This window comes from Electrona antarctica (assembly GCF_951216825.1).
Source record: "Electrona antarctica genome assembly, chromosome: 14".
Lineage (NCBI taxonomy): Eukaryota > Metazoa > Chordata > Actinopteri > Myctophiformes > Myctophidae > Electrona > Electrona antarctica.
In genome coordinates, this window is record NC_136795.1 from 38,161,439 (window position 1) to 38,175,698 (window position 14,260).

At 41.7% G+C, this 14,260-nt stretch overlaps 1 long non-coding RNA gene across 2 annotated transcripts in view; it reads right to left on the reverse strand.

The window, feature by feature from the left end:
- The window catches only part of LOC306936667, a 69,413-nt gene that overhangs the window by 27,072 nt on the left and 28,081 nt on the right, over nt 1–14,260 (reverse strand). For both annotated transcript variants that reach the window (XR_013791518.1, XR_013791519.1), the window contains exons 3-4: nt 5,020–5,080; nt 3,884–4,065 (exon numbers count right to left, since the gene is read on the reverse strand). This is a non-coding gene — a long non-coding RNA (uncharacterized lncRNA). The remainder of the gene's footprint in view (nt 1–3,883; nt 4,066–5,019; nt 5,081–14,260) is intronic.

Genomic DNA, 14,260 nt, shown 5'->3' on the forward strand with positions numbered 1-14,260 from the left:
AGAAGACTGGATCATCCCCTAGATCTATATGGAGCCGGCCAGCAACTCTTGTTGATCTGACCTCATCAAACCCTGTTCACTCAAGACACCCTCCATATATGTGACTACATTTGAGGGACTGCCATTGGATTTTTTTGAATTTTCGTTTTTTCATGTCATATGAAAGCAGGGAATCATAGCTTCAAATGGACATATTGGTTGTTCAGTTTGACCCACCAGTTTTGGAGATATGGCTTATAGAGTAATGTCGTGCAGAAAACAGTGAGTTGAAAGGTTCACTTCTGTGGTCTCTAACATTACACCTAGCTACATGTTTGGGCATTTATTTCATATTTACATGTCGATTTCATCTCCGACACTTATTTCAGACATGCTCTAGTATGTGAAGAGGCTGCCTGTGCTATAAACTCATTAAAAAAAAAAAAAAAAGGTTTTTCTCCTCTGGTGAAAAGCTGGAATTTGCGCGATGGCAGTCTCTCAGTCAAATCTGGTCACATATGGCCAGTACAGAATTCATTCTGACCCCCCATGCCAAAGCGCCAGCGCTCGCCCAGCATTCTGCCGTCTGCCGCCACCCAGGGCGGATGCGTGCACGCGACCTCGCCCTTCTCACCCTCAGGGCGTCTCACTGGTTTAGTTAGTATTTTGACAATGATAAAAGCAAACTACAAAGCACTGACCTTGTGCAGTCTATTGCAAGAAAATGCAATAGATGGTTATCTTGTGAGTGGCAACGGTAAATGAGCTACCATTGCCACCGCAGTTTGAGTTCATTTTAGGTTTTGATTTATTAATAGAGAGATGACTTCCGCACACCCGGTAGGTCATTTGGAGCAGGTGCGATGATGACGAGGCATACAATGTAGAAAGGAGGGACCTTCCTCAGGCCTGAGGAAGGTCGCAAGACCGAAACGTTGCTTCTTAATAATAAATGCTCTGAACCTAGCGTGTGGCGGTGTGCGGGTGTCCCTCCTTTCTACAGGTTTTGATTTATTGAATTTTAGATTTTGCATTATATTGGCAAGACGTTACACAAAACAAGTGTTACAGGTGGTTCGATTGAGTTGGTCGATTGACTTTGCTTACATTTTCACTTATTTAACACAAAACAAAAACCTTACATTGTACCAAAGCACATCTTACAGCTATGAGCACATTAAAAGCCATGAATTCATCAGTATTTTATCACTTAATCCCTATACTTTGACGCATGACAAATGGCATAATAGCCTATCTACAAGCTAACGACGTGTCCGGATGCAATGCGTTGTAGATCTGCCATTTCTTCTATTGAAACATTGAACTTGTCCCCATTTTGGGCAAACTCTCAAAATGTTTCGCCAGGTAAACAACGCAAGCCACTCCGTAGGAGGTGGTGAAGATGATGTTGGACTTGATAGTCTGAGAACAGACTGCTGGGCCATCGATCTGCCACAAAGACATGTTTATAGAAGCAATCACATCTCCTGCTGATTTATGCGAGGATAATTGAGCTGTCGCTAGGGTTTTCATGTCCCTCCTCTATAGCCCACTTTGGACTTTGGGAATGTTATTGTATTTTAGTTTCATGCCATCTACTACGACAACAAGGGACATCCTGATGTGTATTTGTGTCAATATTCCTATAGAGTGCTGTCAGGGAGACAGAGCGATGCTAACTGAGCTGCTCTGGGCTTGACAGACCATGCACTAGCCTGTCCAGGATAATTAATCTCAAGGGATAGGCGTCCTGCTCACCTCTAGGGTCAGCCTGTGTGGCAGATGATGTCAAACATTCACGTGGCGCTTCTGACACAGGCCTTTTACCACCCAGGGCTTCACTTACAAATACTACAACTGTACTGCACATTAAGCTTTGTGTACTTGTGTACTGGAGCTTTGTGTTAAGTGGACGAAATTAATGTTCTCAGACGGGTGGCTGCTAGGCCTCTCCCTTATTATGGTGAGAGGTTCAGTCATCTGCCGTAGAGCCCCGGCCCCTTCACTTGAAAAGGAGCCAGCTAAGGTGGTACGGGTATCTAGTGCGGATGTCTCCCGAGCGTCTCCCCAGGGAGGTCCTCAGTGCATGTCCCACCGGGAGGAGACCCCCTGGGAGGTCCTCAGTGCATGTCCCACCGGGAGGAGACCCCCTGGCAGACAAAGGACCAGATGGGGGGGATTATATCTCAAAACTGGCCTTGAGATCCCCCAGGATGAAATGGCTAATGTTGGCTGTGAGAGGGAAGGTTTATCTGCTGGAACTTGCAATGGGCCTGGTCTACACGAGACAAAACACCACAGAGACACCCTGTCAAATACAGATGCACACAAGCACAACACCAGAGGGAGCTCCACCAATCTTGTTCAACCCAATTTCGGCTCAAACAAGGCATTATGTTCTACTGCACTACATGGTATTTTTGTTCTACTGCTAATGTCACTAAAATGTGGAATGCCCTACCAGCAGTCATAAAATAGTGTGACTCCTTGCTCTTCTTCAAAAATGCTCTAAAAGAGCATTTATAGGAGTCTGCAATTTGTAACATGGCCCCTGTAAAAGGTCTAAGCTTAAAAATGGTTGTAATTGAAGTGGGTGGCCACGCCACAACTATAGGCCTAACGACAACTAGCCGTAAACGATATAATTTGGATCACTTTCAGTGAGGTTTTATGAACGATAGAAACATCCACAGCCTTTAAAAGTTCATCAGGAGGACATCATAGATGCAGTCTGTCTCAATCACCCTTGGAAAGTTTTGTTAATAACGGAGAGATGAGGAAATATCTGATAGGCTATAGCTGGCATTACCTCAGCTCAGCTCATAATTAATAAATCAGTCAGATTATCGTTCTTCAGTGTGGACGCAAACTTAATTATCGTTATAATTATAGTAGTGCTCGGTGTGAATGGCCTTTGAGGCTGCAATCAATTGTATTATAACATATTGTATTTTAAGATAGTTTTTTTACTGAAGGTGGTGTTGGTTCTCGTCAATTGGTTGTGAATCTTCTTGACGGTGGTGTTAAATTGTTTGGACTGTTTATTGTAATTCCTTCAATTGCTGTAAAACCACGTGAGGATTTTTTATTTTGATGTTGGTAGGATAGGCATTTATAAGCTTTCAGCTTCAGCCTATTCCTTTTGATCACCTCCAGTTCCTTTTGGTTATGTAACCGTGTGTTAACAAATACGCTGTTTTGTTACTGTGAAGATGATCAAATAAACTAAACTAAACTAAACTAAGGATTGTTATCACATCTTACAAAATAGGATAAGTGTAGAGCCACTCTATACAATCAATTGTATTATAACATTGTATTTTAAGATAGTTTTTTACTGAAGGATTGTTATCGCATCTTACAAAATAGGATAAGTGTAGCAGAGTGGCTCTCAGCCGGGTGTGTTACAATGGTGCCGTGACCCGGATCGGGTTTCCCCCGTGAGACGAGGTCAAAAGGAGGGTGAGTGTAGCAGAGTGGCTCTCAGCCTCAGCCAGAGAGCCTCAAACGTCTAATATCTCCCCCGAGTCATAGGGATATCCCTTTGGATTAGTGGTTAAGATATTGGCTTTTCACACGGCCGGGTTCGATTCCCGGGTGTTACGTACACGTAAGTAAGTATTGGAAAAAATAAACCCTTCTTAAGCCTGCAACCTTTGCCGACACATTGACCGTTGTACATTTCCGAGGGAAGCTCATATCCACGATGCGCTCGGCTGTCCACACGACCCTCTGCAAAGCTTTGTCGTTGAGGTCAGAACATTTCCCACAACAGGCAGTGATGCAACCATGGCATTAACAACGGGGCTAAGAGGGCCATGAGCCCCAGGGCCCTGGGTTGGCAGGGTCCTGGTTGATGGAGAGAAGAACATTTCCGTGCGTGCGTGCGTGTTTTTTTACCCACTTCAACTGAAACTGCTCTCAGGCCCTCCTTCGCTGTCCATGGTGCTGAAATGGGTGCATAGCAGCATAGTCCCATCAGAGGGAAATTGATTGTATCCATGTAGCATTGTAGCATATTGTGCGCCGTTCTGCGCACTCTTGTTGGTGTGACAGTCTGAGGATTTATCAATGTGGCGCTTTGAGCTAGAAAAGAATTGAATACTTTAATTGATATACAATCAAAAGCAATATATCACTTTTAAAAACATAAAAACCAAAACGTGCTTCCGCCGTGGTCCATATTAAACTAATCTCTCAAGACAGATTCAGATTAATATTAAACAATCAAGATCCAACATACTATACAAACATAAACCAAGAATAAAACACAAAGGAAAGGACGCATTAGACAAGTGACTCAGCAAAGCCATGCCAAAAGGAGCCAATAATACAATATTTGTCTTTGAAATGTATAGTGGAGTGAAAGTTATGTGGTTCCAAATAAAAACTATTCAAGAAGGACAGATACAGTAATCTAAAAATGTACTTAAAGGACCACTTCACCACTTTTCAACATCTCTTCATATAATTAGTCCTCACTAATGTTCATGATAAAACACCACCATTTTTTCCTACTCAGTCTGTGTCTCATAGGAGCGCTTTGGGCACTGGTGGACACCCGTCCACCAGTGACATCATCATTAGGCAGATTTTTTTTTAAACAAGATTTGTTTTAAAATATATTTAGATTTGTATTATCGTGAGAACGATGGCTTCAACTTTTGCATTGCAACTTTTCAGGAAAAGAAAGCCTGCTGTTTCTATTAGCTTGGATTCACCACCGATGATGTCACTGGTGGACGGGTTTCTGAACTGCCCACAGCCTTCCTATGAGACACAGACTGAGTAGAAAAAAATGGTGGTATTTTATCATGAACATTAGTGAGGACCAATTATAGGAAGAGAAGTTGAGTGAAGTGGTGAAGTGGTCCTTTAAGTACAGTATGTAAGTAAATGTATTTTGTTACTGTCCACCAGACAAACTCTAGGTGTAAATATGCTGTACGGTACACTTTATTAAAAAAAATGAGCATGCCATGAGGGACCAAAAAGCCTCAGCAGAATAAAATGTATGAATAAGTTAAGGTTATCACTTACCATATGATGCCCTTGTCATCCTGTATTGATGGGGTTACTGGGTCGGAAAAATGTTGCTGAACTGTGGAAAAAGAATTATATAGAGATATTTGTGTCACTGTTAGTATTGGTGACTGTTTCTAACAATGATAATGTGTGCTGTGATGTATGTGGTGACAATGTGCAGCACCTGTGTTGCACGTTCAAGGCACATGCCAATATACTTTGACACATTAGAACAAATGTCTCTATGTATTTTAATCACTGTGTACACTGCCATCATCTCATATTTCTGTACTGTCCTGTATTATTTTTCTTTCTACGTTAGATTTTCACATCCACAACAACATTCAGTTTTTGATGCATTCTCAGATACAGGTATCACAAAAATAAAAAAAACATCTACAGAAGAATATAGCTTTTTTTTGCATCTGGTATCACATTGCATGAATGTAAAATCATCAAACCAAATAGTATACCAACGTAAAAAACATTTGGTGCTGCATTACTGGCGTTACTCAGACACCTTCCATCTTGTAATTCATTGTGTGTTCGGTTCGTTATATTTTGTCATGTCTTTTGAAAGACAATCTAAACCCGAGATGTGCTGTCGTTTTGCCAGTGCCATTACACAATCATTAAAAATTTACATTTTCCTCATCAGCTCCCATGACACAGATGTTATCGGAGACACTGTGCATTATTATTAATATGTTAATATCTTAGTCATACTGATGAAATACAGTTAAAATAGGTAGGGGGAAAACATGCAAATTGGAAGGGATTATAAAAAAAAAGTGGGATAAGAGATCAGTCTCAGCTGTCTTTATTTATTTGTGTCTTTAGAGACTAGTGGTTGCTGCTGAGGCAGATAGCAATTTACAAGTGTCTGGGAAAAATCTCTCCCCCCTATTTGAATTTACATTTGAGAAGTCACAATGCAGTGATGATCAGAATGAGCTTCCGTGCTCTGAGCAGTGCCACTTCACAGAGTACATTAGGGTACTAACCCCCCCCCTGGTGCCTTTCCATCTGTGAATGGCCCCCATGGCAGGTTAACACTCCCACATTGTGGAGCCAGGAGCCAGAATATTAATAATTAAAGAGGCTTTGACTTTTCCATTCTTGCATTGTCCCCTCTCTCTTGATAGCCATAAGCGAGTTGATTATCCCTTTCAGTGTCGACTCGGCAAGATTATCATCTGCTGCCCGCTGATACGGTGGCCATCACATCAATGGCCTGCTCTCAAACAAACTGCCCCATTGCTCTTGGGCAACGGGAGCTTCATCAGAAATCCTGGCAATGCAACGGCCGAATGCTTCTACTGATACCATCACACAGCAGGCAACGACTTAGTGTGTGTTGTCTTGCAAAAGTTTACGACTGGCCTATTTGTTCATAAAGCTAATTAATAATCTGTACGTTTTTATATACTTCTTTCAACACTTGTTTGTTATTGCTGTAGGCATGTATCGTATATTAACGAACAACTAACCTCACTAAACTCACTAAACTAGAGCAAACTGTAGTCAACGCATCAGATGAAGAAACGCAGGCAGAGAGAGTGAACTGAAGATCCCATCAGAGTAGTATTTATTTCAGAAGTACAAATACAACAGCAGAACATAGCTTCCCGTGGCCATGCCGGCACAAGCAAAGCTGACCACCTCGGTGGCCAGCCTGCCCAAGACTACCAGTTTAAGGCACTTTGGTGAGACAATGGATCATGGATCAGGGAGAAATGGCTTGCAGAAGTTAAAGTTATATGTACAATTATGACTAACCATGTAATTATGAATATGCTATATGATTCATAATTCACCACACATGCATACAAGGTTTGAAATTATTTCAAGTCTCAAAATATATACCAGAAAGACGCCCTGAGGGCGAGAAGTGACCTCACCCTAAAGGGTGCACTGTTGAGAACTCTAGTTTTCGCCGGCTGCCGGGTGCAGCTACGCTAATGACTTTGGGACAGGCCCGTCTAGAGTTTGACTGGACAGGTATCAGTCAAAAGGGAGACATCGAAGAGGAAGGACGAGTGGGGAAGGATCAACATATATGGAATGTCAGAAGGTCAGATCAACATGGTGTCCGTGAGGTCAGATGTAGAGTTGCTGGCCGGCTCCAAATATGCACATCTAGGTGATGATCCAGTCTTCTCCATGTATGGCTATCCAGGGTTTGATGAGGTCAGTGTCGTGATCTTCATATATGGAGCGTATCACGAGGCTTGACTGACTGACATGAAGTGTGACTCACTGACATGAAATGCAGGTTTTCATAGTAAACTGCGACCTAGCATCGCAAGAAACAATCTACCTTTCATTGTGGTTTATTATCAACATTCAGTTGCATAGTACCGGTATAGAACGGCTATTCCCTGGGGTGAGTGAGAGTTGAGAGTAGTTAACTTAACATACTTGCAGACAGTGCTTTTTGGGAAATGCTATACATTTTTGGCAGAAGATCAACATTTTTTTCTTCATCTAGGCCGAGGCAATCTTCAGCGAGAGAAGCATGACTACACATAACAAGAGGCATACATTAACTTAAGCCAGTAGTCCGTCATGTCATTATCATAATGATGAATAAATGCAAATTGGCATTTATGTGTAAAAAAATAATACCGCCACAAATATGCAACTTCTGGAATCCTTGAAAGACTGATGACAGCATTGCCATTGGCTCATTACCACTTTTGCAAATTATATCGAATCTCAGTCTGTTGAAAGAAACAAAGATTCTTTAGTGATCAATATGTTTTACCGACTAAAACATGAAGGATGAATTTCTTACCATTTCACACAAAACAAATCTGCATTAATTAACTGCAGTGTTCGCATTACTAATTAGCTACTCTTACTACTTTAGCTTAATTTAATCTCAACACCACTGTAAACTGTAGTATTACTGTATTACTGCCTCCACCTTCACCACTTTCAAAAGCACACTCAGAACCCACCTTTTCACTTGTTTTCCCTACATAAATCCCCATCCTGCACCTTTTGGTTGCTTATACCTTTCACCTTTTCTTCTAGTGTTTAACCTTTTTACTTGTTTATTCTTTTTGTCCTGTAATGTCACTTACAAAATGGTTTGCCACGCAAAATGGTATGCATTATTATTATTATCATCATCATCATCATCATCATCATCATCATCATCATATACTTGGTGTAGTTGCTACTATGCAATATTCATTCATTTCATCCTTTATTTTATTTGTTGTGCCGGGCACAACATGTGCCCACATCCCTATACAGCTGTCATTCAGTCTGTTACACTTGTTTTCCAAACCATGCCCTAGCCGACCAGCTGGTACAATGTATCCCTGCATGCGGTCTAACCATTACATTGGGTATCAAATGACGTCCCGTGATGTCGAAGAGAAGTGAATGACGGCTAAAGGCAAACAATGAGGGTCATTTGTTCAGGCACCTCATTAAGATCCATAGATAAAAGGACTCACAGTAGGTCAGCGAGAGGTGAACAGAAGGAGGGAGCATGTAGGTAGGGGAGAAAGTTAAAGAGAGAGTGCTCAGAAGAATACAATACGGGACTTGGCTGTACAATAAAAGCATACACGGTTTTACAGTGACAAAGGAAAACAAGCAGTTCCAACTTTCTTTGTTGCTAGACTATGGGGATATGCATTTCACAGAGATAGAGGAATTCCATAAAACTAAAGACACATACAGTACTGTACACTACGGTACAGTGTACACTGAATTAATAATGCATCTCCTGCAATTCTTCTCCTTTTCAGGTCACCAATCATTTTCTTTCAAACTTTTGGCAAGTCACCAATGGTCTTTTACACTGAGGCTGATTCTACAAAATAAATGTCTCCTAAATCCTAACAGTATTCTGAAAAACGTATGTTGCTGATATATCTATTTGAGTAAATAAATATCCGCTTTAAACATATTCAAAGACTTTCAAATAGATTTTTCAAAAATAACATATCCACGAGCTTGTATATCTACTATTTTTGAATAGCCAAAGTATGAAATCTAGTTGAAGTGGTTAAAATGATTGTGATCCAATAATCCAATAATCTGGGCCCTGGGGTTAGAGAGCAACAGTGTGAATTGCTCTCCCGGCTAAACTCCTTAATGTCAGGTGAAAAGAAGCACCTGGCGACTCCCCATGTGTATCGAGGAGGCGGCATGTGGCTGACTACACCCTCCGCAGGCCATCAGCAGGGGTTGCAAGAGGGACTGCAGCGCATGCTGAGGAGGCTATGACGGTTTGGGGATAAAAATGCAAGGACTAAAAAAAAAAACCAAAACACTAAACAGAACAGATGTTCTGTACAGGAGAGTTGATCAAGCGTAGCATTTCGGTGTTGAGATGTACCACCTCCTAGTGTAGGGTCTCAGAGTCTCAGCTGGGGGGAAATGACAGGGCTGCAAGCTGCACCAGGTCCACACGGCCCTGAAGGAAGGAAACAAAAAGCCTTCTGTCCGCATGTGCTTTGGCTTGCCGTGCCTTGTGAAGCATACAAGGGTACTCGCATTCGGGGGGCACCTATCTGCCTCTTTAATCTGAACGCTTGACCTCCTCCCACTGCAGCGGCGATTTGGACAAATAAAATGTCAGCAGTTTACAGAGAGGCGAACTGTAGATGAGAAAGAGTTTGACATTTGTTTTCGGGTGCCGTCCCGTTGCAGCATGGATCAATGTCCAGTCCACCTCGCATCAATTTCACACAAGCTTGATCCAAAGGCAAACATAAGCCTGAGGGCTACAGACGTCTGATACTTTAATCTTGTGGAAGCGGGGTCTCTTGACAGAACGCACTGTAGTCGACAGCAATAGAAAATAACATACAGTACTGTACATGCTCAGCAGCAGACACTCATCATGTAGCTCTGCAGCCTCAACATCTTTATAGACATACAGGCATTTCGTATGATGTACTTTTAGCACCGTGGAGGCAAGTGTTGAAGTTAACAGTTGTTTACTCCAACAACAAAACCAATATTCATTAGATAGTCTGGGGTGGATTTGCACTCTAGCCAGCAATGAGAGCTCCTTGGGGACCAGAGACATCTCCGAGACCTGATTTTTATATTCCCACATATAATGTAAAAGGCGAAAAGAACTGCACAGTACCGCAATTAATTGAATAAATCAACGGCAAACATCTCTTTATAAATTTATAAGTATTTAATAACACTATTATTCTTGTTGACATTGCATTTATTGGCGGTGTATAAAGCATGTCTCAAAACCACATTAAAACAAAGGAAACAACATTGTGGTTTGCAATTGGAGTTGCTCCCATGGCGCACACCAACAGAGCAGAGAGACTACAGGTTACAGTTCAGAGATGTTTCATCGAGTAGGCTGGCTAATGGCACCTGCACGAAAGAACTCTCTGAAGTGGGAAGAGATGCTGTAACATGAAGACCCGTTTGACAGTTTGCTGGGTATCTATAAATTAATGGGAAGAGTGTGAGCCTAACCAAAAACTAATAGTGCAATCTCAACTATACAGCACACACTAGAGAATACTAACCCGAATGGACATTGCTGTAAAAAGATTACTGCCGAAAGTGGGGAATAACCAATTTAATACAGCACAACTGCAAATGTAGTGATGTTGAAATTCTGAAGTTATTTCCCCTACATGATTTAATTCAAGTTTACTCACTTAACCGTCCAGCTCAGTGGCCTTGTGGTTTGAGTGTCCACCATGACACTGGGAGGTCAGGGTTCGATCCCCGGACGGATCATACCAAAGACTCTGAAAAATGGGACCCAATGCCTCCCTGCTTGGCACTCGGCATCAAGTGTTGGATTGAAAAATGGGACCCAGTGTTGGATTGGGGGTAAGTCCCTGCGACATACTAGCGTCATGTCCAGGGGATGTACTTGTACATCAAGCTACCTCAAACTACAGAAACAAGAGATGGGCTCCTGCCATATGGGCCTCGTGGCTCGGCAAGGCTTACTTACTCACTTAACTGTGCAACATTTCAAAGCACTAAGAACAAGTCTAGTGAGTACACTTTCGTTTATAAATGATCTGACTCCATATCCTAACTTTAGATGTGAAATTAGCAGAAAAGGGCACCAATATTATGCTTTATATAATAGGATTAAAGATATGAATACATAAAAGGTGACCCTCAGTAACTGTAATGACCACACACCCAATGATCTCCACAATAAATAGCACATTGCCGTAATTCAATTAATTCCTAACACATAGTATTAGAAGTAATCATGTAAATTAGAATTAAAATATAAATAACACTTCATTCCCAGTCAATCAGTGGTATACACTAGTACCTCAGACACTACTATTGTAGATTAACATAGGCGTATTTTTATGTTCCTTTGAAACAGAAAAGAACAGTGCAAACATCCAAACAGGCACCTTTGGAATCTGTCTCTGACTGGAGCATTGCCATGATTGGACCTTTTCTTAGTTCGTTGTGCTTTCAGAATTATCACTTTATTCCCAGCATCTCGCAGTGCATTCAGATCTCCCTTTCATCCAGATGGCAGCAGAGCATTGTGTGTATGTCAGCCAAAGTTCTAACTTTCTAAGCTTGTCGGCAGGCTAGCTGCCCCTCCATATGGTGACAATAAACTGTTCTCTTTAGATCTAAACAAGCCATCATATATTATGTTTTGTACTTGATTGGGTTTTAGACTATAGTGTTATTGCGACAGAAGGTCACAGTTAACTGTGGAATCGAGCGTTTCCCATCAGCGTGTCGTGCACATCATCAGTGTGTCGGCTGTCGGTCACCATATATGGTGCCCAGGTCTCATGACATCATGTGATATCATCAGGGATGGAGATGTGGAGACCCTGATGTCATAGTAAATGTGACCCTGCTGTCGCAGTTAAGCCCATATATGGAGATCCCTGATGTCATCACTATTGGACAGCAACTCTACATCTGATCTCAAACCTCAAACCCTTAGATCTCCATATATGGATTGGATATATTTCAGAACCTGTTCTGACATTCCATACATTGATCCTTCCCCATCCATCCTTCCTCTTCGATTTCTCCCTCTTGACTTATACCTGTCCATTCAAATTTAAAACTCTGCCCCAAAGTTATTCTATTCTCTCTATTCTATATTCCTCTCGAAAATTAAGGCCCGGTACTACCTGGGCCCTCATCAAACCCTGTACACTCACAAGAGAATGTCCCCGCTACGGCGCTGCCACCCTTAGATCTCAATATACTATATGGAGCTGACCTGTTCTGACATTCCAAATGTTGATCTGACCTCATCAAACCCTTTACACTCAAGACATGCTCCTTATATAGAGGGTATGCGCATGCTTAAAGTGAATGGCCCATCGAGTGGCAAATCAACAGGCAAAGTGAGTTTAACATTGTCTAACGTTGTTTAATGCAATCAGATAGGACTTTTCTGTGTGGATGTCTGGGCTGTCAAGGCCAGAAAGTAGTTTTTTGCCACTCAGTAGGCATTCCTGGATAACTTCCGGGTTTAGTGATGATGTCACGCGCATACCCTCTATTGCCAGTAAATAATTCATTCCATGTTGATCTGACCCCTCATGCCAAAGCGCCAGCGCTCGCCCAGCAGTCTGCCGTCAACGAGGCGGTCGCCCTAAAGGACTGCCTTTAGGGCGACCTCGCCCTAAAGGACGAGGTCACTTCTCGCCCTCAGGCGTCTTACTGGTTCAATTTTAGAAAAGCCTCCTGTGGACAGGTGTTGAAAACTAGCACTCGTGGCATGCTATAAACACTGTAAGCAATGCATCTGGTTCGTCCAATGTGATGTCCATGGTAAATTAATAACATAACAAACATACAAGCCAGAGGACTTTTTATTATACACGTTAGACTGAGAGTAATTTGCCACATTTCACCTGCATGCCTGCCAACCAAACACATGAAATCCCTACAATACATTTTTGCTCCACTCTGAAAGCAGAATGCTCCATTTCTTTCTTTCTACTTATTTTTTCCTGTTTGTTGGATTTTGACAGAAGCATTCATTGCATACCTCTTAACATAATAGCATTGCCTCATATACGTAGATCCCAATTAAGAAAATGGTAAACAGGTTGATTGGACTGTGGAATAGACCATCCAGGTTTCACTAAATGTGACAGTAAATGCAAAGCATTTCAAAATCTCTGATTGTTAATTTCCCTTGTGATGCATGCTAGATATACAACAACCAGATTCTAGCCTTAGGTCGTGTGTTTGTCGTTAAGCAAACAAATTAGGCTTATAGCTATAGAGCGTCGCAGTCCCGCCCCCTACCAGGGCCCAGGAAATGATTCTCCATTCATTTTCCTCAGACATTTCAAAAAGTATTTATTTAAAGACGTTTACGCCGCGGACAAAGCCAACTCGAGTCGTGACAAATCATGACAACAAACACAATTTTTTGGGCCGAACAAATAATTAGAAAGAAGAAAAAAACGGCAGGTTACAACACTTTTTTTGTTGTTTTTCTTCTTTGTAATTATTTGTTTGGTCCAAAATATTGTGTTTGTTGTCATGAGTTGTCACGACTCGAGTTGGCTTTGTCCACGGTGTAACCGTCTTTAAATGACTCACTTCTATAGGGCCACTATTGAAAGTGTTCTTACCTTCTCCATGCTTGTCTGGTTTGGTCACACAACCTCTCAAGACAAATCGAAGCTGGAAAGAGTAGTACGTCGCGCATCAAAAACCATTGGATGTAGCCTCCCTACACTTTCCTCACTCTATTCCACCAGAATAATTAGGAAGGCAAAACAAATCATTGCAGACAACTCTCATCCTGCACATTACCTCTTCAATCTCCTCCCATCAGGCAGGAGATATAGAAGCATCAAGAGCTCAACATCTCGCTTCAGAGATAGCACTTACCTCGTAGCCATTAGACATCTGAACTAGATGTATGTATGTAGCAATATGCATATTGCACTTTAAAAACTGAATGTAATTCCCTATGCTGCTGGTTTTTGTATTTTATTGTCCTTTTTGTTTTTGTATCTATGGTTGTCTGTATATGTTGAGTATGAACCAAGACAAATTCCTATCAACTTGTTGACATGGCAAATAAATTCTTGAATCTTGAATCTTGAATCTTAAATAAATACTTTTTGAAATGTCTATGGGAAAAATGCATTGGGAATCATTTCCTGGGCCTGGCGTCGTCATGAAAGAGGGCGGGACTGCGACGCTCTATAGTATAATTAAATATACTAGCGGCGGGCTGCAATGATGGCAATGACGATCAGTTGATTCATTGGTCTCT